We start from the raw sequence: 23,578 nt of genomic DNA, 5'->3' as shown, positions 1-23,578 counted from the left end.
TTAACTAAGTCCAATTGATAAAATCAAATGATAACCCAAAATCAACATATCAATTAAAAACCATATTCCTCTATTCAATTAAATTAATCCTCAAATCTAACCCATCCACCCATACTAAGCTCACTCAACCACCTAACTAACCAATCCCATCAAAGCTAAGCCACTTGCTCCCTAACCCCATTTCTAAACTAAGTCTAGTCACTCTCCTAAACTTGTGCACAACTTTAAACAAGGGTTAAGACTTGGTAACCCAAGCCAAAATCAAAAAGTATCCCTTATCCTCTTCCATCTCTATCCAAGAGAATTAATGGCTCTTACATGCCATTAATGCCTCTTACATCCCTCTTACACACTCCTCCTCCCTCATTACTCCTTTTGACCAACTGTCTTTCCCATCCTCTCACACTTATCCTCCTTGTAACAAGTGTCACTCCCTGGTTGGCTACAAACAAGCACAATCTATGTGCTCCCCTTTCAAATAATCCCAGCCCTCCCTCACCATTTTTCCATCCTTGCATCCTAACCACCCATCTCTCTAACCCTTGGCCTATAAATAAAGCCCTTACCCCTCACAATCCATAATTCACTTTTATACAAACTCATAATGCCCCATTGACCACCATATCACAACCATTTTTACATGATAACCATGTTGAAATCCATCCTCACCTCCATTGTTGAATCTTCCATCTACTCTCATACTTGATAAATACCCATCCATTGGAAGCTTGAGCACATTGTGGGCATACATCTGCTATCCATCAGGGATAGCTTCATCATTGTGGGAAACACTCGAGGAGCTTACCATTTTTGGTCTACTTTCCTCCATGGTGTCTTAATTGGCCCTATCATAAGTGTTTACTTATTTAGTTATTGTGAATTCTTTTGTTAGTATTAGTATTTATTTTACACTAACTAGATTAGGTGATACATTTGGTCCCATCCTATTGCACATCTTTGAACTCATCCAATCACCTCCTTAATCTTCTACCCAACCTTGTTGCAAGCCTTGGTCACACTGTAGTCATCATCATTAGGATCCATTCTTCCCACACCCTATCTTTAGGTATATCATTCCCTTATCCAGATCACCCTATCCACCCTCAATCCTCTATCTCCTCATCTTGAGATTTTCATCTGCTATCTTCTCATCCTAAGCTTTTCATTTTCTCTCTCCTCATCCTAATATTTTCACCCACTATCTCCTTATCCTAAGATTTTTACTCCTACTATTTCCTCATCTTGAGCTTTTCATCCACTATCTCCTCATCTTGAGCTTTTTATCCGCTATCTCCTAATCCTACACTTTATCCGCTATCTCCTCATCCTAAGCTTTACATTTTTTATCTTCTCATCCTGAGATTTTCATCCACTATCTTGAGCTTTTTTTCCACTATCTCCTCATTCTAATATTTTTATCCCTTCTATCTTCTCATTCCAAATTTTTTCTCTATCTCCTTATCCCACACTTTTCTTGTATCTCCTTATACCATGCTTTTTTGCTCAACTTCTCATCCCAAACCTTTCATCCACTATCTTCTCATCTTTATCTTTCCTACTACTATCCTATCATGCTAAGATTTTTGTAAGGTAATCCCTTGTAAATACTTTGGTCTATTAGTTGTATATTCCTTAGACATTAGTCCTTAGCTTAGTACCATTATATATCTCTCATCTCTTTGTGCCAGGTCATGTTTGATCACAAATTGCAGTTCTCTTGGTTAGGTGCTCTAGCAAATCCTTGTAAAAAATCCCTTGTCATCAAAATGTTTTCCTAAATAGTGACTCATCTTAGTCCTCCATATTATTGATATATCCTTGCAGGATACATCCTTCCTCTTGTCTAATCTTTGTTCATCAATATCCAATGCTATTGATCTCTTTGGAAAGAGGTTCCTTTTCATGGATTTACATTTTCTTTCAATTTATTTTCTTTTTGAGATTTCAAGTTTGGTTCTTAAAGTATCTCTTCCAAGTGATTTGGGTTGTTCCCTCCTCAAGGTCGCCATGATCTTTTATATCATGGTGTGCTACAAATGGGGCAATTCAAGACTAAGGTTTTGATTAGGTTTTTTTGGTCTTCTTTTCTACTTGTGAGTTAGTTAGATATGACCCTCACTTGGGAATATCATATGGTTGTGGGTTACCTAGTACTATTTCCACTCTGATTCCTCTAGGATTCATGTGTGATGCTAGGGCAATCCTTGCATGTTTGTTTCATGTCAATCCTATGCAATATTGGTACAAAATGCCTTGTTGTTCTCTATAACCTTAGTATATCGCCAATATTCCTATATCAAAATATGTGCTGAACTTGCTCCCCTTTAGAACACCCCACTACTTAAGCTTCAATGGATTACTTCACACTTACATCCTATCTAATTATCCCATCCAATCCAAACATCCCATCCTATCAAAACATTCCATCCTATCCAAACATCCCATCTTATCAAAACATCCCATCTTGTCCAAGCATCCCATCCTATCAAAACATCCCATCCTATCCAGGCATCCCATTCTATCAACACATCGCACCTTATCCAAGCATCCCATCCAATTAGTCCTACAATCATGATCTAGTAGTCCTATCACATAGTATCCAATCCTACATCAATCATAATCATCACTTCTACCTCAATCATAATCATAGCTCCTACATTAATCATAATCATAGCTCCTACATCAATCATAATCTTTGTCATCATCAATCATAATCCTAGAATCATAATCTCGCCAACCCTACCATCTTCCAAATCACTTCCCTGGGTTTAATTTAAACAACCAATTCCCCCCTCCCCTTCTAACCAATGTTCTTACCCATTTGTTATCCTTGCACACAATATTTTCCATTGTATCATTCTCCCATAGTGAGAGTATGAAATTCCCTCCTAACCCCATCTCTTAGCCATTCTCAATCATCTTGGTCACCCTAGATTCTTATACTTTTCAAGAAGCTGTTAGGCCTTGCCTTCTCTCCCCACCACCTTATTTGAGGGGCCATCATGCAATCCACTCTCTCATCTTCTATTGAAAAACTAGGGCAACCATGTTCCTTCAAAAAAAACTTATTCATGTTTTTCATATTCAAACTTCTTCGAAATACTGTTGCCCCAACACTATGTCAAAGAGGGGTAAAATGTAGAGACCTAAATTTGATCACATAACTAGGAAATCATAGTTAGTCATCTCTTATGACATTATTCATTAAATATTTATTATTTAAATTGTCATCTCCTTGTTAATTAATTAATTAAATTATTTATAGTCCAATTGATAAAATCAAATGATAACCCAAAATCAACTTATCAATTACAAACCCTATTCCTCTATTAAATTAAATTAATCCTCAAATGTATTAAATTTAATCCCACATCCCCCTCTTTACTAAATAAATCATCCTAAACCCTTAAAACATCCATAAACCCTAACTTTACCCCTAATCCAACTCATCCACCCATACTAACCTCACTTAGCCACCTAACTAACCCATCTCATCAAAGCTAAACCACTTGCTCTCTAACCCCCTTTCTAAATTAAGCTTAATCCCCCTCCTAAACTTGTGCACAACTTTAAACAAGGGTTAAGACTTGCTAACCCAAGCCAAAGTAAAAAAGTTTCCCTTATCCTCTTCCATCTCTATCCAAGAGCATTAATGGCTCTTACATGCCATTAATGCTTGTTACATCCCTCTTACACATTCCTCCTCCCTCATTACTCCCTTTGACCAACCATCTTTCCCATCCTTTCACACTTATCCTCCTTGTGACAAGTGTCACTCCTTGGTTGGCTACAAACAAACACAATCCATGTGCTCCCCTTTCAAAGCATCATAGCCCTCCCTCACCATTTTTCCATCCTTGCAACCTGACCACCCATATCTCTACCCTTGGCCTATAAATAAAGCCCTTCCCTCTCACAATCCATAATCCACTTTTATGAAAAATCATAATGCCCCATTGACCACCATATCACAACCATTTTTACACCATAACCATGCTAAAATCCATCCTCACCTCCATTATTGAATCTTCCATCCACCCCCATACTTAATAAATACCCATCCATTGGAAGCTTGAATACATTATGAGCATACATCCACTATCCATCAAGGATATAGCTTTGTCATCATGGGAAACACTTGAGGAGATTACCATTTTTGGTCTACTTTCCTCTATGGTGTCTTCCTTGGTCCTATCATAAGCGTTTACTTATTTGGTTATTGTGAATGCTTTTTTTAGTATTAATATTCCTTTTACACTAACTAGATTAGGTGATACAGAGATACTACACAAGGAACCTTTGCAGAAACAATGATATAGAAAGATACCTATCTTTCTACACAAGAAGACTTAGTTCACCTTGTATTGAGTTATCTATCCAAATCAAATCATTGGAGGTAGCATGTGATAAGTGGGATGTAGCTCTAAAGGTAATACTTGAGGTATATAAATCTTTCTTGGACAAAGACACTATAAGTGTATAACCCTTTGACATAAGTGTCAAAAAGTGGGAGAAATAAGCAAAGGGGAGAGATAAGTTTTGGGGAGAAGAGACATAGGTTTTGGGGAGAAATAAAAAGACATTTTTAGGAGAGACAATAACTCCAAGGAAATAATTTATACATTTTTGGGGTAGACCAAACAAAGGGGGAGTCAAAGACAGAAACTGAGTACATCACAATTCAACATATGCATATTTACTTAATGGGAGTATTGGTTTAGATTTAGATCAAAATAATCAACTTAGGGGGAGTTATAAGATTTTGAGGTATGACTGTTAACTCAAGTTTTGCATAATTTTGAAATTTTGAACAGAGATAGTGAGTATTTGAGTTATTCTCATAAGTTAAGATCATTCATGCATGAAAAAGTGTCTTTTCTACTCATGTCAAAAGGGGAGATTTTTCTATCTTAGATTGGTTTTGACATATGAGTTTCTATACACTTAATTCATTTACAAGTGAGAACTTAGTTCATGCAGAATAAGTAATGCATGTCAACCATAACATGTCAAATAGTGCATGCCAAGTGAGATAATCTGTAAGTGCCAAGTAAACAATTACTGATGAGTCAAACAAGTGCTGAGTAGATAGATCATGTCGAGTGATGCAAATACTAAGTGATCAATAGATGTTGAGTCATTTAGATGTCAAGTTACATCAATGAAGTTATAATTGATGCCAAGCATTAGGGACTTCAAGTGCCGAGTAAAACAATTTTGGACATAGTTGTTTGTAATGGCACAAACTACTATGTAAAACATTTTGAATCCAACTTAAGGATTTTTTTGCAATCTTAGATGATAAGAACAAATTTTAATTTAGAATCCCTATGTAGTACATGCAACCAATAAGGACAAGGGATAGATTAACTGGTAATATGGGTGAATCATAGTTATTGATTCATACCTAATCCTAAGTCACAAAAATCTTTTTAAGGAAGGTAAACCCTAATACATCATGTATGAGTCAAGTGAGAAGTTTTCATGCACAAATAGAGCATTCATATGTGACTAAGGAAGAGTGATCATAGTGTATGAATTGCAGAATTAGTTAGAGGAGAAAAGAGGAAATGAATTAAAGGATAGAAGAGATACATATGATTAAAGAAGGATCAAGGACACATGCAAAGAGGTGATATGTTATTAACTGTAGGACAATTGTTGAGATATTCTTACAGGTGAATCAATTAACTATCTTAATAGAATAGTCTTAAGAGGCTATTGTAAATCCTTTAACCATGTGCTAAATTCATTGTTAGTTCATGTCCTTTAACCAAACACACTTCCTACAAGGTGTTGAAATCCTTTAATTGGGTAAGATCTAACAATCTTGTAAGCTTTTAATAAGGTAGCCTTTCATAGGGTAGATCATGTTTCATGATAAAACATTGTAACCTTCAATGGATACACTTTAAAACTGCAATAGTGAAGATTTGTGGCTATCATCTCCACCCTAGTTTTACCTTCTCATTGGAGGGTTTCTCAGTAATCATATCTTTTGTCATATGTGTGAATGTTTATTTGTTTTCATGCTATGGATGTGTATCCTTAACTTGGTATTTTAGTTTACATGCACAAATTGTGAGATGGATGTGTGGCTAATGATTTTATGGTTAAAGTTTTAAGTGCTAATTCACTTCCCCACTCCTAGAGTCTACTTTTCTTATTTATTGTATTTCCAAAATATATCCTTAACAATGTTGAAATTTCAATGCTAAACTTAATTGTCCTTGAAATTTTTACATTATTAGGATCATTTTAGAAAAAAAAGAATTTGACACACCAAATTTGCTTGTCGTCGAAAATTTAGGTCAAAAAAGACCCCCAAAGATATAATAGTCTAATATAACATATCTTAATAAGATTAAAATCTAAATATAAATGTGATCAAACTTAATTAACCTGATATCAGAGCCAAGTTATGGGGACCTACAAAGGACAAGGTAAAGGTTGCATTAGAGAAGATGAAGAGTTGACTTCTTGGATTACTATATACAATGATAGATATATATTTAACATCAACAATATATGAAAATTATCAACAAGGAAATTATGTTTGGTATTATCAAGAATGAAATTCAAGTAAGACAACATGTATTCTAGAGATACTATGTGAAATGATATAATTTCTTGATCATTCTTGAAGAAATATGACATAGGTCAAAGTCTAAGTTAGAGATATAAAAATGCCTGCAACATCAATGATCACTATGAACAATAATAATGGAAAGTTTATGTGGGCCCATTTGGCTAGTACAATTAGAGTGGAATAGGATGTTGAAAATTCCTAAAATTTCATATTCTCTATTAAGTGTGCCACATATGAATTAAGAATAGGGACATGTATTCCATTTTTGGTAAAAAATTAAGCATTTGGAAAAATTTCATAGCTTTAACAAATGATTCATCAAGTTTTCCTGCATGATCTTTCACATTTTCTATTTGACTTTTGTTGCTATTCTCATTCCTTTTTTTCTTGTTCACATTCCTTCTAGGATTTGGGTTTCTCATGTTGTTCATTGCTTTTTAGAAATTCTCATATTGTTCATCCTATAATATCTTTTTGTTTGTCCCATGTGACAAATTTGATAGAAAGCAACATTGTATCCATAAGATCTAGGTCCTAACTTACCAATCTATGCTTTACTATCTCTGGAAATATATCAAAAGTTATTGCACTTATATCACATAATGCCAATTCCTTATAAAATTAGATCCTCCAATAACTCTATTTTCTACGGGGTTAGTTGTTGGTCTCAAATTGGTTTTGACAATTGAGTGTCAACACACTTAAGAAATTTTCAAAGATGATGCCAAGTATAACACAAATGTCGAGCTATAGTATTTGTTGAGCCAGAGATTGAATAGGTGCCGAGTGAACTTCAGGTGCCAAGCAAGATTCAAGTGTCAAGTGATAAGTGATGCCAAGTCACTATAGGTTCCAAGTAAAGTATAGATGCTGAGCTAAACAATATTACTATAGGAGCTGAGTGAGATAGAATTCCTATATGTGCTGAACATCAACACTAGTAAATGCCAAGTAACACAAAATCAACATATGAGTTTATATCTTCACAAACTTAGATGTAAACCATTTTTGAAGCCAACTTAAGATGAATCTTGAAGGATCTTGGAGATGAGATCGAATCTTTTGCATTTCCTACATAATCAACATGCAACCAATAAGAAAAATGGAATAGGCATGCAACCAATAGGAAAAATGAATGAATTAAGTGGGAAAAGAAGAATGAATACTAATCATAGATTAATACCTAACCCTAACTCTTTGAAGCCTTTGAAAGGAGGACAAAACCCCATTGTGTGTGTGCATGTGAGAAGTGTATGGGTGAATTATAATGAAGTGTAGAAGGGTGTAAAGACTTGGAAAGAATAGAACAAAATTGTAGAAATCAGTTGATCAAGAACAAAGTATTAGAATTTGAAGGAGAGATATATTAGATCAAGTAAAGATTAGAGTAGACCGAGTAGAACAAGGATTCAGAATCAATAATTAAATATTGCAAGTCATTAGATCAAGACTTTATAATACACTCTAGCCATTTTATTAGGAATGAAAATCCTATGATGATAGGTTGGTTTAATAGCCATGTTGTAAGCCTTTAAACAAGGTGCTAAATCCTTTAACAGGGTAACATTCCAAGTGAACGTTTGTAAATCCCTTAACAAGATCACTTTTAATAGGGTGTAAAGTCTTTAACAGTACATGCCTATCATAGGGTAGACCATTGGAAGTGGTCAAACTTTGTAACCTTAAGCAGTTACATATTGCTGCATTGATACTATGTGGGTGTCATCCCCAACCAAGTTTTACCTTCTCATTTTGCAGGGTTTTTGGGTTCATGCACGTCTTTATTTATTTTTTATTAGATGAATTGGATTCATGTGAATGATTTCAGCTAAAGGGTTTTGAAATGTTTAAAATTAGTTACTTTTGATTCATCCCCTCCCCCCCCACTCACAAGGAGGAGCCTCATAGCTTGGAGAAAAGATTTGGAAATGGAAGTCTAAAAACTTGGAAAGATCATAGAGAATTGGGAAATTGATATACAACTTGCTCTACACACTTTGGAAGAGGCTAGAGAAGAATTGAGAAAATCCTTAAAGAGAAGAAGATACATTGCCATAGGTAAGAATGATACACAATACAAGGAGATTGACACCACAATATTATTTGCATAATGAGATTCCGAAGAGTTTGATGTAGCAATGGTAGACATAATGGATAAGAATAAAGCTCAAACAAAAGAAATCAAAACACTCAAGCTTGAACAAGAATTACAAGCCATGATGCTTTGTGAAGTAACTGAACAAAAGAAAAGAGTCATTGAAGATAAGGTTATGCTTGAAGAATAGAAGAGAAATGTTGCCAGCAGATTGGAAGAGCAGTCAATTGAGCTTATAATAATTTCAAACATATAGTTAGACACCCTAAGTTAGATGATGAATGCACATCATGAATTGAATATAAAGGACATTGAGATCTCTACACTGAAGATGCAAAATGAACAACTACAAGATGAATTGAAAAGAGAAAAGGAAATTGTAGAGAGCTTCAAAAAACCAAATGAGGCTATCAAGTACTTTGAGTAGCTACTAAAATTACCAAGGGTTAGCAATGATACTTCAGGATTAGGATACACTAGCACTAAATAAGGAGAGTGATCCAAGACTATTGAAGAAAGAAGTAACAAAGGTAAGAACACTAAACCTACTTGTCATTTCTGTAGTAAAAAGGGACATACCTCTAATGTATGCAGGAGAAAGAATGCCCATTATCATGAAAAAACTAAGAATGTGAGTCACTATCATAAGTGCAACAAGCAAGGACATCAAGCACATAACTACAGGACTAAGACTCTCAGAACACCAAGATTTGAAGGTCATTGCTACAATTGCAAGAAGTATGGACATAGAGCTTTTGAGTGTAGATCAAAGCCTATGTGGACACATAATTAGCCAACAAGGGGAAATAACCATGGAAACCACTACAATTAGGACTATAACACTAGGTATAGTTGTCATTACTATCAAGAATATGGATACATCCCTGAGAACTGCATAAGAACACATTTTAGGGGAAACTATAGTAGATGGCTAAGCCAAACTAAATGCTTTAGTTGTTTAAAGACTGGGCATATTAGAAAAATTTTCCCAACAAGGTCAAAGGCACCCAAACCAGAGATCAATAAAGGAAATGAGAAGGTAGATGTTGAACACATCAGAGGATAGATGAATAAGGCTTGGAACAAGAAAGATGGGAATAACACATCAAATGAAGGGATCACTTCACCTAAAAGGTAAAGTGGTCACAACTCATCAGATTAAGCATGATAATGCATGAGGAACTTATATACAAAGCTATATCATGCATTAGTTCCTAAAACAACCAAGTACTAGAAAGAAGAGATCAACATGAATAGAGATGGAAAGCTAAATTTTCAAGGTTTCATAAGTATTGCCGAGTTGCTCTCAGATACTGAGTAAAATCTCAATACATGGCAAGTTGATTTCCAAAGACAGTAGAAGTTGAATGATTAGTTGCAATCGAGTTGGTAGTGGAAGCTGAGTGAAGGATACTTCTATGGATGCCAAGTGGTGGAAAGATAATGGAAGTTGAGTAATGCAAAAATGCTTAAGAAGTCAAGTGGATAGCTATAAATGCACTAAGCATTAAATGCAATGAAAATAGGGTATATTATCATGTTTTGAATCATTTTTCTTCATCATGAACAAAGAGCAAAGAAAAAGAAGAGTGTAGAGTGACTTCAAAGTAGAGAATCTAGCATTTGAGCCTATTCCAAAAGTAATTTTAGCACAATTTCATCAAATTCAAGGTATTTACATTTGTACCAAGTTATGCAGTTTCATGTTTTCTTTGTGTTCAAACCCTAGATCACACAAATGGCTTCTAGGTCTAGGAAAATTTAGGAGAAAGAGCTGTTTGAGGTTTAACTAGTGTCAAATGAAGTGAAACAACTAGATTTTTGGTCAATACCAAAAGTGGCATATAAAAATGACCCAACTAGAGCCCTATCTATTATACCCCCTAAGGTAGTTATGGTTCAGGATGTTAGATAATGTTACAATTGCAAAATTGGAGCCATTGGAGATATGGAGATGAGGGAAGCATATGAGAGATTATGTGAAAATGGAGTTTTAAAAGAAGAATACCAAATTGCTGAGAAGAAGGGTTTGACAAATGCCCTAGAATTTCCCATAGTTTTTAAAACTGAATGGATCAGGATAATACTTAGCAGGATACATGATGGAAGCTTATGGTTGGAAGATGGTCTAGTAAAAATTACCAAAAGGGTTTTACATAGAGTGACATGGTACCCAACCCTAGATTAGCCAAAGACCCTTAGAAGTGATTCTAAGGAAGCAATTGAGAAGAACACAGGTACCAAGTGGAACAAGAGAGCAATGAAAATAGACACTATTCAAGACCCTCTTGTTGACTTTGTTGTTAGGGTAACTACACATAAATTCTATCAATCCAACAAACTTAAGAGTGTACCTTTCATTGCAGTGGATGTGGGTTACAAACTAGTGAAAAATGATCATGCCTATGATCTTACATAACTACAATTGTGACATATCAATGAGAATTTACCAACAATAAGAAGAACCAAGGGAGCACAATGCAAGTTTGGTGCAATTTTGATTTGCATATTTTTCTATGTGTAGAATGAATTTCCATCCTTTGGAAAAGTAAGCTAGAAGACCAATAGGTCTATAGTAGCTCAAGTTAATGAATACATTGAACAAATGGGAGCTAATTTTGAGACCCTAATGATTAGCTATTATGAAGACTTCAAGAAGACCATGAAGCATAGGCTAAGAATACCAGTTTCATTGAATCATGAAAATGATGTATGCTTTCTTGTAGATATTGATTATAATTATATACAAGTATCCACACCATGAGTTAGATGGTTAAGATCTCCTGACTATGAAATAAACATAGATGAAGCATCTACAACCATAACTACATTATTAGTTGAGGAAGTAGACAAAAGTGCACCACATTTTGGAACTTTTGATTTGGTTATATCGAAGGTAGACATGGAGTTGAAGACTACCTCCACAAAAAAGAAGAAGGAAAAATTGGTTAAGAAGTTAAAGGCCAAATTTGGTGAGGGCACTATAGAAGGAGAAGAAGAAGATGAAGAAGCTAAGGATGATGAAGAACAACAAGGACAAGAAACATTTTGTTTGACCCAAGGCATGGGTGAGGATGTAGAAGAAGAGGAAGGTGTCAAGTAGGAAGCACCCAAGGCTGAACCTAAGAAGAGAAAGGCACAGAAATAGCCAGTTGCACAACCTAAGGGGAAGAAGAAAGCAATAAAGCCAAGCCTAGCCAAGCCAACTACAAGGGTAGACACAAGGGCAACAAAAAAAAGTGGCTAAGGAATAGGGAAAGTAAAGATCCACATAGCAAGGAGGGCCTATAGAAAAAAATTAATGAAGAAAATATTTTGCACCCCTAGAGTCAGATGAAGAAAAGATAGAATCTGATCATGATCAATTCAGACACTAGTCAATTTGAGAAATCCTCTAAGGAAAGAGAGCAAGAGACAATACATACACTAGTCAATCTGTCTACCTCAGGGACTCCTACCATTACAAATTTTAGCACTATGCTCAAGCTGCACTGAGGTAGCAAGGGTGCTTCACTATGGAGACCTTTCACTTGATGAAGAAATAATCATACCAAGTTATGACTCTAAGACAATGAACCCAACATAGATAAATGAAGTGCAAGAGGCACTGGAGAGAAGGAAGAAGTAGGAGATACTAAAAAATGAGTATAGACAAAAGCAAGAATTGGTAGAAATCAAAGATATATTCCTTGATGCATTCAGCTTGCCTGTACCTAATGAAACAAAGCCTATCATGGACCAATTGTCCAACATAGTGGACCAGGTACAAAGCAAAGAAATTGATACTAATGTTAAATTGTTAGAATGGTTTGAAAAGAAATTTCAAATGAAGGTTAATGAGAAGATATCCAGTGAGATAGCACTATCATAGATTGAATTGGCTAAGAAAATAGAAAAGGCAAAAATAGTACTTGAGAAAATATTCTCATTGTATTCCAAATCGTGTGACTCATCCTTTTTCACACAAGAAACTAGCCAAAGGATACTGAGCTTGGAGAAAAATCTTAAGATATCTAACACACAACTACACAAAGATCTAGCTCAAAGTGAGAAGCATTTTATAGCAATGCTTCACACTTAGAAGGAATTAGTTGTACTGACACAAGAATAGGCCAATGTTAAGGCCAAATTAATACATATTCAATATTTTATTACTCCACATCTAGAAGTACTACATAAGGAAGTGGCCTATGCAGAAAATGTTTTAAAGAAAGACTCTAATCTTTCTACCTTAAAAGGCCTTGTTTTTGACTAAATATTCTATTCATTCTTAGGACCCTTTGACATAAGTGTCAAAAAGGGGGAGATATTCATGTAAAGGGGAGATATAATAAAGTCAGGAAATAATAAGAATGAGAGAGTAATATATTATGTAGATATGGGGGAGATATACCCAAAGATATGAGATATAAAATTTTGAATTTTGAGGAGAAATAAGGAGATACAACCAAAAGGATAAACTACAAGAAGATGTATGAAAGGTGGAGGAAAAAAAAAGGGAGAGTACAAACAAACAGATGCAAAAGTATAACAAGGCAAAGAATATTAGATACATCAACATGAGACAAATTCAACACAAGAGATTTTGGATATAGAAATGGCACATCAGCTCAAGGGGAATTACAAATTTTTGAGGTATATAGTTTTCTACAAAAAAATTTGAAGAAGTTTTTGAAGTTTTGTACATATGCTGAACATAATTCATATTATACTTATAGGGATAAGATCCATAATGTTTAGTTAAGTGTTTTTGCCACTCATGTCAAAGGGGGAGATTGTTCATCTCAGATTGGTTTTAACAATTGAGTGTCAACACACTTAACCAAGTCTCAAAGATGATGCTGAGTATAACACAGATGTCGAGCTATAGTATGTGCCAAGCTAGAGATTTAGTAGGTGTCAAGTGAACTTTAGGTGTCAAGCAAGATTCAAGTGCTGAGTGAGAAGAGATGCTGAGTCACTATAGGTGCTGAGCAAACTATAGATGCCCAGTTAAATAGAATTACTATAGGGACCGATTGAGATAGAATTCCTATATGTGTCGAGCATCAACAACTAGTAAGTTTCAAGTAACATAGAATCAACACATGAGTTTGTATCTTCACAAACTTAGATGTAAACCATTTTAAAAGCTGACTTAAGATGAATCTTTGAAGGATCTTGAAGATAAGATCGAATCTTTTGCATTTCCTATGTAATCAACATGTAGCCAATAAGAAAAATGGAATAGGCATGCAACCAAAAGGAAAAATGAATGAAATGAGCAAGAAAAGATAATTGAATACTAATCATAGATTCATACCTACCCCTAAGTCTTCGAAGCCTTTAAAAGGAGGACAAAACCCTATTGTGTGCATGCATGTGAGAAGTGTATGGGTGAATTATAGTGAAGTGCAGAAGGGTGTAAAGACTTTGAAAGAGTAGAACAACATTACAGAATTTAGTTGATCAAGAATAAAGTATCAAAATTTTAAGGAGAGATATATCAGATCAAGCAAGGATCATAGTAGAAAGAGTAGAACAAGGATATGGAATCAACAATTGAAGATTACAAGTCATCAGATCAAGACTTTATAATACTCTCTAGCCATTGTATTAGGAATGAAAATCCTATGATGATAGGTTGGTTTAATAGCCATGTTGTAAGCCTTTAAACAAGGTGCTAAATCCTTTAACAGGGTAACATTCCAAGTGAATGTTTGTAAATCCTTTAACTAGGTCACTTTTAACAAGGTGTAAAGTCTTTAACAGGATAGGCCTTTCATAGGGTAGACCATTTGAAGTGGTCAAACTTTGTAACCTTAAACAGTTACATATTTCTGTAGTGATACTTTGTGTGTGTGATCCCCACCCCAGTTTTACCTTCTCATTTTGGAGGGATTCTGGGTTACCAAATTCTTATGTTATCCATTTTCATGCATGTCTTTACTTTCTATTTATTAGATGAATTTGATGCATGCAAATGATTTCAGCTAAATGGTTTTGTAAAGGTTAGAATTAGTTACTTCTGATTCACCCCCACACCCCCCCCCCCTCAGAAGTAAATCTTCCTACTTTTAAATTCCAACAATTAGTAACTCTTAACAAAATACTATTATTAATATTATTACCAAATTTAGGCTTCTTACAATCAACTTCTCTATGAAAAAACTATGACAATTATAAAAATAACTAGAATGATGTTTAAAAGACATACTCGTATAGTTTCTTTTCATGTGTCTAGATTCATTGCATACATAAAGTCTACCTTTGAATTTGTTCCTCACTTTTTTAGGTGATTCAAATTTCTTAGGTTGCTTAGATACATCAATTTTCTCAAGTTGATCAACTTTCTCAACTTTCTTAGATACATGTCTTTAAATTTATTTTACTCACTATTGTTAAAATTATCTTCCTTATTTTTAAGTAGTTGAATCACAAAATTTGGTTTTTTTCTAGCTTCAAACTTATTAGCTAACTTTTCTCTAAGATATCCAAGACCTGTCTTATCATAAGAGGGTCTCTATATAAAGATATGCTCATCAAGATTTTTATTTCCAAAATACAACTTCTCAAGATATAGCTTATAATAAGTTAATTCTCCTTTCACATTCAAATTTTATTTCTCAAGCTCTGCATATTGCAACTTTGTAGATTCTACCTCAAATGTCACTTAGTAAGGCTAGATCTTAGATCTACATTCTCTGATTTCAAATATGACTTAGTCTTATTGTCACCATCCTTCAAGCTTAACGTTATCTTTGTAATCTTCACTTCATCATTTGGGAGCTCATTTTATTTCTTTAGTCTTGAAACTTCATTACTATCATTGATTTGATCTTTATGCTCTTTCTTGGACTTATGATAATTTATCTTATCTTTCAATTGTGCAATGTAGTCTTTTGCATCTTCATACTTGTCTTTCAGAGTATTTCTTTCTTCAGTAAGAATATCAATCTACCAAAAAGCTTCTTATAAGTTTTTCTATAACTATTCGATATATATATATATATATATATATATATATATATATATATATATATATATATATATATATATATATATATATGAATCTTACTCAAGCTATTAAGTCTTCTTTGAGTAACTACACTCTGATACCAATTGTTATAGATAGGAAAAATAGGGGGTGAATAAATATTTCTCAAATTTTTTCCCAAAACTCAAGATCTTTAACAAACTTGTAGCTTGCATATGAAAGTAAATTAATTATGTTGAATAATAAATACAACCATAAAGAAAATCAGTTCCTAACACTATATTTTGTTAACTAGGGAAACCATGCCCAAGGAAAAAACCCAGTGGGGATGGTACCCAGAAAATGATCCACTAATTAAAAGTATCTTCTGAAAGATATTGACATTGTTAGAAGTCTCTTAGATCTGTATAGTGTTTGGGTCCTTGTTAGAGATCTATTCCTTGTTAGAATCATCCGCCTTATTAAGAGTTATCATTACAATATACAAAGTATGCAAGATGGGCCACTTACCCAAATATGCAGTATACAATGAGGTTCTTCAATATAAGAGATGGATACAAAAACCTCTTCACTAATACTTATATATTCAATATCTAATTTTTCCTTTTGATGCTCTTCACAAAAAACTTGATAAAAAATTCACACATCTTTGATCTTACAACAATATTCTCATTTCAAACAAGTGGCATATTTATCACAAAAGTAACACTTAAATTTGCATTCAAAGCTTTTCATTTATACCTTATTTTTTGAACTTGTTGACATTCATTACGTTACACACTTGCAAAATTACAAAATGAACTCTTGATCACTTAGGGTTCCCATTTAAGATGTTGTCCCCAATTAGTTAAGTAATTATTTTAACTAAAAAAATAATTATTTAATCTAAATTATTTGATTCCATGTCTTTTACCTTGTTTAGTTAGCTCAACACTATCATAATAAAATAGTAATATCTTTGTCCCTACTGACCATACTATATTGCACCCATGCATATGTCATCCTGACATATTGTACTACTTATAGGAAAATGAAAACATGCCACACATGCTTTTGTGAATTATGCTAGAACCAATATAGTCTCTATGCTGACAAATAAACTTGACTCATTTTTCGATGAAAATTGGTCAAATTTTTGACCCATGTTGGTCTTATATTTGACTAATAGATTTGTCACTATTTTTTCATGAAAAATTTGACCAAATCTTGTATTGGTCAAAATGTCAATGATTTATTGTGTTGATGCATTGGTCTAAATTGCCACTAGGATTGGTCAAAAGTTCCACCATTCTTGGTCAATGCCTTGGTTGAAATGTTGACAAATCTTTGGTCAAAATTTACACCAAGATTGGTTGGAATTCCCACCAATGTTGGTCGATGCATTGGTGGAAATTTCAACCAACTTGTTTTTAAAAAAATAAATCAATACTTCATAAATGTTGGACATGAAATGTTTGGTAGTTCTAAAGCAATGAAAGGGGAAAGATAACTATCTCACAACCAACTATTTTATGCCATCGTAGCTACATGAATTCATTTCTTCATTGACCATGTCGACCTTTGAAGCTACAAAGAAAAATTTCAACTATTGATTACTTCATCATGACTACTTGCTATTTATTTCTGCTGACTACTATGAAACAATGATAACCACTAGAATAACTATCATCACACCATTGCAACTTAGGTTCTTAACTTAGAAAATAATCCTACAATGGTGTAAACAATGATTGCATAGGTATGCAGTCTTGACAAGAGTTTGCACTTAACTCTTTCTGACAATGCAAATAATGCATTCAGCATCATCACCATCTTAACCCCAAGTTAACCTTGATTACTATTGATGGTGTGAAATGGACTGCTTTGGTTAGCTTTTGTGTTGTCACAACTTAAGGTGGCTCTTCAATAGTGTAGCTACATCCATACATCATAAAAGAGTTATGCAGAAAAAAAAGTATTTTTCAAATGATTTTGATTACAAAGAATGAAAAAAGACAACCCATTGCACCACATACCTTTTCTCAATAACTTCCAATTCCTCCTCCCTTTGGCTCCCACCTATTAGCTCCCCAACCTATGAAGTAGTGCACATAAGCTTAACTTGTGACCAAGAGATGTTGACTAAAATCATAAGCTTAGACATATGCAGTCTAAAAGAAAAAAATAAAATAAAATCCTAATTAATGGAAATGGTTAACCAACACTAGAAGTAGAGGTTTTTTTCTCTCCTATCATTCAACTTTGTATAGCCTGCTGACATAATGGCCATATTCATGAGTTCTTGAATTGGAAACATGCATCCTAGATATTCATGATATCTAAATTAAGGATACACAACCTATATGTTTGTGACACTTAAATAGGAAGGACAGATCCTAATTTAACAAGCATTATGTCTATGAGAACTACAAATATAATTAGCAACACAAAATCTTGGAAGAAAATTTCCTACACTACCCCACTATTGTCTATCCATGTGATGTATAAATCCAATACTATCTCCACAACACCTTCCTAGTGAATGTGTACTTCAAATGGATACTATTAATTCATATATTCAACATTTAGAAATACATATCAAAACTTATTATATGCTCACCAATAATCAAAGATCAACATCTTTTGAACTCTTGGAAGAATCTGCAAATCCATAGCCTCAAATCCCTAGTTACTACTTCCCATAAAATAAATGAAAAGTCCCAAATGTGACTTAAAGAATGATTAAATTAGCACAAAAGAGAGAATGTAAAATGCAACATTGATATTCATAAATTTATATTGTATTGTATTTATATATTCATATTGATATTAAATAGATGAATTTGCAACTTATGTTGATGTATTGTAATTGTAGATGCCTAGAGCCAAGTATACCTATTAGCAAAAATGGTGAGCATTAAAGAAATTTGGTATAGCTATGAATTAAATTATAGAAATGTAGTTAAGAAACAATTATAAAAAGTACCTGATCAAGGTTAATTATTGTTACAGTTCTTGATAGGGGAGCAATAACATGATCTAGATAAGAAATAGGACTAGGCATTGCAACTTTCTTTACAAGGCTTTCAAGATCGTTGTTAGTGAATCCAAAAAATCCTATCATGTCTCCCTGCATTATTCAGATACAAAATATAGCTAGTTATATGAAATTATTTTCTATATACGTATATGTATAGATTTAATTGAAGGTGAGTTCAAAGGTTTCTGATTGCAAGGAAATTTGATAGTAGTTACAATGGTCACCATGGAAGAAAATATGGATGAATGGTGCATTCAAAGGTCATCCATATTTAGGATTTTGGCCTAGTTTTTAACATTTTAATTTTTTTTTCAAAATTACAGTGAACAATCTAGTTATCCATTTGAAATACCTAAACTTTTGTTACCCTAATGACTTTTTCCCCTAGATTCCTAAAAGTGGGTTTACATTGTTTTTATTTTTAAGAATGCGCGAGAGTTTTGTTGCTTAATTTTTTAAAGTCTTCACTTCTTGTTAACCCTTGCAATGATGTGATGAGGACCTCATATGCACCTGGCCCACCAAGACATGTATCAAAAGCTCATATTCCTGCATTGGCTAAACTTTTTCCATCTTTAGAAAGTGTGAATATGCTAGCCATTGATCTAATAAGATCTAATGGTTATGAAAATTGTGGGCCCCCTAAGGTATTCTTAAGGCAGAACTTGACCTGCAACCATGCAACGTATGGTTAGTCACAAATTCATGACTTCAATCTGGATGCTATCCTTTTAAGTTGTGAAGCTAGACTAACTATTGAGATGACCGTGTTGCACCTTCATGACTCCTCTGACAATAAAAGAGGTGATCATATCGTTCTAAATTCAAAATCTTCATTTGATGTGAAGAAAAAGTAACTAGGGATTTAAGGAATGAATAAGGCTTTTATGTATCCCTATCAAGTTTACATGGCAATAAATGAAGACTAGATGCAAAAGGTAAGACTTAGTCTAAGGGTTAGCTACTTCCTATATTCAACTAAATTATCTTCAGATCTAGACCAACTTCCACAAAATCATAGGGACTCTCTACACTTTATGCTCTATATGACTGGATATTTTCTAATATTCCTATTAAAAATTCATTCATTCACACTCTTCTCTCCATATCTATCCCCTATAGCAGATAATGGTCACAATTCTTCTTAAATTTGTAATAATTCCTTAATTACAGTACCTACCTATAATTTAGAGAAAAATTATTAAAAATAAGTGTAGACCAATAGTTTGATTGTTTATTATATAAAAGTAAAATTGATTTGATTTATATGTACTTTGTGTAACCAAACAATTGCATCAATTTGCATCAAAACTTATGATTAGTGCCTTATCCATTTGTTCTTTTTTAAAAAACAAGAATGGATGGAGCCACTATATATATTATTTAAAATAAAAATAGGTTCAAGGGTTCATTCAAGAAAGAACCTAAAAAAAAACCCAAAATTGTCACCCAATACAAAGATTCTATGATATTTCATACAAAATGTCAAGAAGGTCATGATCTCAGAAAACTTCATAGCAATGTGGCATGTGTGACAATCTAGCATTGGTGCATACCCATTTCCAATTTGACGTAGATGAATCATGATGATAACCTGAGATGTGAAATTAGTAGCCTCAAAGACCACATATCCTCTCTTGAGATCCTTCACAACAACATTCTTGACATTGAATCCCACATTGTCACCAGGCAATGCCTCCTACAAAGCTTCATGATGTATTTCTATAGGCTTAACCTTAGTTGTCATCCTAGTTGGTCCAAAGTGACAATTATACTTGGCTTAATCAATCCAGTCTCAACACATCCCCAAGCACATTTCCAATGCCACCAATCTTGAAAATATCCTGAAGTGACAAGCTGAGAGGCTTTTTTGATGGATGTTTGGGTTCTAATATCTAGTCAAGGGCATCCAACAATATTGGGCCCTTGAACCAGTCAAGCTTGGTTGATCTCTCAATCATGTTGTCACCCTCAAATCCTAAGATTGGGACATAAGGAATTTTGTTAGGGTTGTATCCAAACTTTTTTAGGCAAGAGGAAACTTCCTTTATGATTTCCTCATAACAAGCCTTTGAGTATTTGGGAATGGTAGCATCCATTTTGTTACAATAGAAAAACATTTGCTTCACTCTGACAATGAATGCCAACAAAGCATGCTCTCAGGTTTTTCCATCCTTGGAAATACTAGCCTCAAAACCTCTAGTTGTTGAATTAATAATTAGCACTGCAAAATCAGCCTAGGATGTTCCAGTAATCATATTCTCAATGAAAGCATGATGGCTAGGAGCATCAATCACAATGCAATAATACTTTGTAGCACAAGGTACTGAATGATGACATGGAGAGTGCCAAATTATAAATCATGACAACCATGTTTCATTGTTAATTATATCCAATAAACTTGGATATAGCTCCACCAGTGTAGTTAGATCCCAACTATTGATTGCCTTATCCATTTGTTGTATAGAGCCACACCAGTAAATACTTGACCTATATAATTTCCTTGCAATTAAAATTATCAGTTGTTAACCCTAAACCCCATTTTGATGATATTCCTCTCAAATGTTTTGTAACCCTATTTTTGGAAGAAATTACTTAACTCCTTGAATTAAAATAAATAATAAATTGATGTACAACCTATCTAAGTTGTATTAAATTGCATGAAATTTTCTTACTCAATCGCAAAGTAACAAGCATATGAAAATGGAGATAGAATTTAGAGACATAGATATTTAGAACTCCTTGCTTGTATTATTATTCTTTGAAACTAATACATTATTGGTATAAAGTAAATAAAAACTCTAGATATGACAGACTTGTTATTCAATATTCTTAGACTTGCAAAATTGAGTACATCATACAATTAACACAAAGAAAAATGGACCAGCTGCAAATAATACCATAAACACTAAAAGTTAAACAAACTTCAGGCCCTCCTCTAGCCTTGGGAACTCACTTATATAGTGTGAGATGCAACAAGATATGGACATAGAGGGAAAAGGACAGTTGTCCTTAGAACAAAAGAAAGAAAAAAGGACAAAAGTTGATGCTACTAAAAAAAGAAAATTTTTGGTGTTCACTTGCTACTTTAAAAAAAAATGTCTTTATCATTGATCTCGTTGTGGTGGGACCAATTATATTGTAGCAACTTCTTTCTGATCCACTGCATCTGGTGATTGCTTTTGTTGCATTTGTTGCTCTTCCAACAGTGGAGCCACTTGGCTTATAGTTGATGTATCAGGTTCAGTGATCTGGATACTTATCACAATTTGTTGATCTCCTATCATATCATTAGTTTGAACTTCCATGTGCATAGTTGTAATTTTTCTTCTTCATCTAATCTCTTTGTTTGCACTGATACTTTAATTAGCAACACCTTTTCTATAGCAATAGACTTGTCCATGTTTTCTCCTTGAATGACCTCTTTCAATAGTTATGTTAATGTTGGAGCATAATCAGTTACCCACTTGTCAAAGAGTGTATCATCAGGGCAATTGAAACTCAATATTTCTTGTTCCTTTTTGAAGACATTTCTTCCAATTATCCCCATTTCTTCAAAAGCTTGTTTAAAAGAATCAAAACAATAATTGAAATCATGCCACTTCCATTGAAGTTTTGGCAAAAAAAATATACTTTTTATCATTTACATCTCTATTAAGCCCAATGCTCATTAATCCATTCAATTCTTTAGCCCATTCCTTCCTTTCTCTTATCTAGCCTATACCATTAAATACATGTAGAAAGAGATCAAAAATTTTACCAAGGTATTTTAGGAAACAATATTTTATTTCTACAAAAAAATCTCTTACAATCAAAATCTAAGAGGTTAGTAGCCTGGTCAAAAGTTCTTTTAACTCATTCATTAGAAAATTCAATCACATGACAACAAAGGGTTATGATGATATCATCCCTACTAATTCATTTGTCCAAAATCAGCCTTAAATTTGCCTCATTATTCATTACCTCATTGCATATCTCTACTGATTTTGAAAAATATAAATAAAATGAAGGCCAACCAACTTTGTCCACTAGATACAAAATTGTGTCTCTAATTCTATCTTCATGCTTGATGCGCAATTCTATATGTAATGACCATATTTTTTTCCTTCTCACAAAGCTCCTCTTTTTTATATATTTTTGCCTCTTGAGGAGTATTGGGAATCTCTACAATTGGGATGGTATTAGAAGGTGGCACTACAAGAGGAGGATAAGCAATCTTGAGCTAACTAGATTCTGTACCTACCTTTGTTTTCCCAAACTGTTTATCCATTTGTGCAATCATGCTTCCCAATTGGTTGATCTTATTTCCTCTTTCTTTGTAGGCATCCAAGACCTTTTCAAATTTATCATTTAACTCCTCAAATTTATTCTTTTCTTTATTAGCAATCACAACTCCAAAATCAACCATTCATTTACTCATTTGAGCCACTTTGTCACTATCTACCTCTTCTTCCCTCTAAACCATGAGACTACCTGTATGCTCAGAATTTAAGGCCTCTTAAATTCTAGTCTTATCTCTCTTCTAAATAGACCATATTACTAAGGCTTGATGGTCATCACTATATTCCAACCCTTTACAGGCTTGGAAAACTTCCTCCTTGATTTTGAATTGGGTGTCTTTTGCCTTTCTAACTGCATTAAAGGTCATTGCATTAGCAATGTCCTATCTAGGAAGTATCATGATCCTTGAGTCCTTTAGCAGTTGCCACACCCTCCCTCCCCCACCAGCCTTGGGGTTATTTTCTCAAACTCCTCTATGAGACCAACCTTGACCTCTTCTTCAATTTTAGAATCTTTCCTATTAGGTTGCTTTGTTTTAATTTTCTTTCACCTTGCCTCAAAATTTCTAATATTTCTCATCCACAAAAATTGAGCAAATACTCTAGAATTGAAAAATAT

General features: G+C 33.8%; 1 pseudogene; it reads right to left on the bottom strand.

Moving 5' to 3' along the window:
- LOC149543643 (elongation factor 1-alpha 1-like) overlaps positions 1-21,993 on the bottom strand; it is an 84,492-nt pseudogene extending 62,499 nt beyond the window's left edge.
- Positions 21,994-23,578: the final 1,585 nt, after the last annotated feature.

The sequence above is a fragment of the Cupressus sempervirens genome, chromosome 8 (genome assembly GCF_028749045.1).
Source record: "Cupressus sempervirens isolate cs-2001-9-10 chromosome 8, ASM2874904v1, whole genome shotgun sequence".
NCBI classification, from domain to species: Eukaryota; Viridiplantae; Streptophyta; class Pinopsida; order Cupressales; family Cupressaceae; genus Cupressus; species Cupressus sempervirens.
Note: the sequence above shows the minus strand (reverse complement) of the source record. Positions and strands in the feature narration are given on the sequence as shown.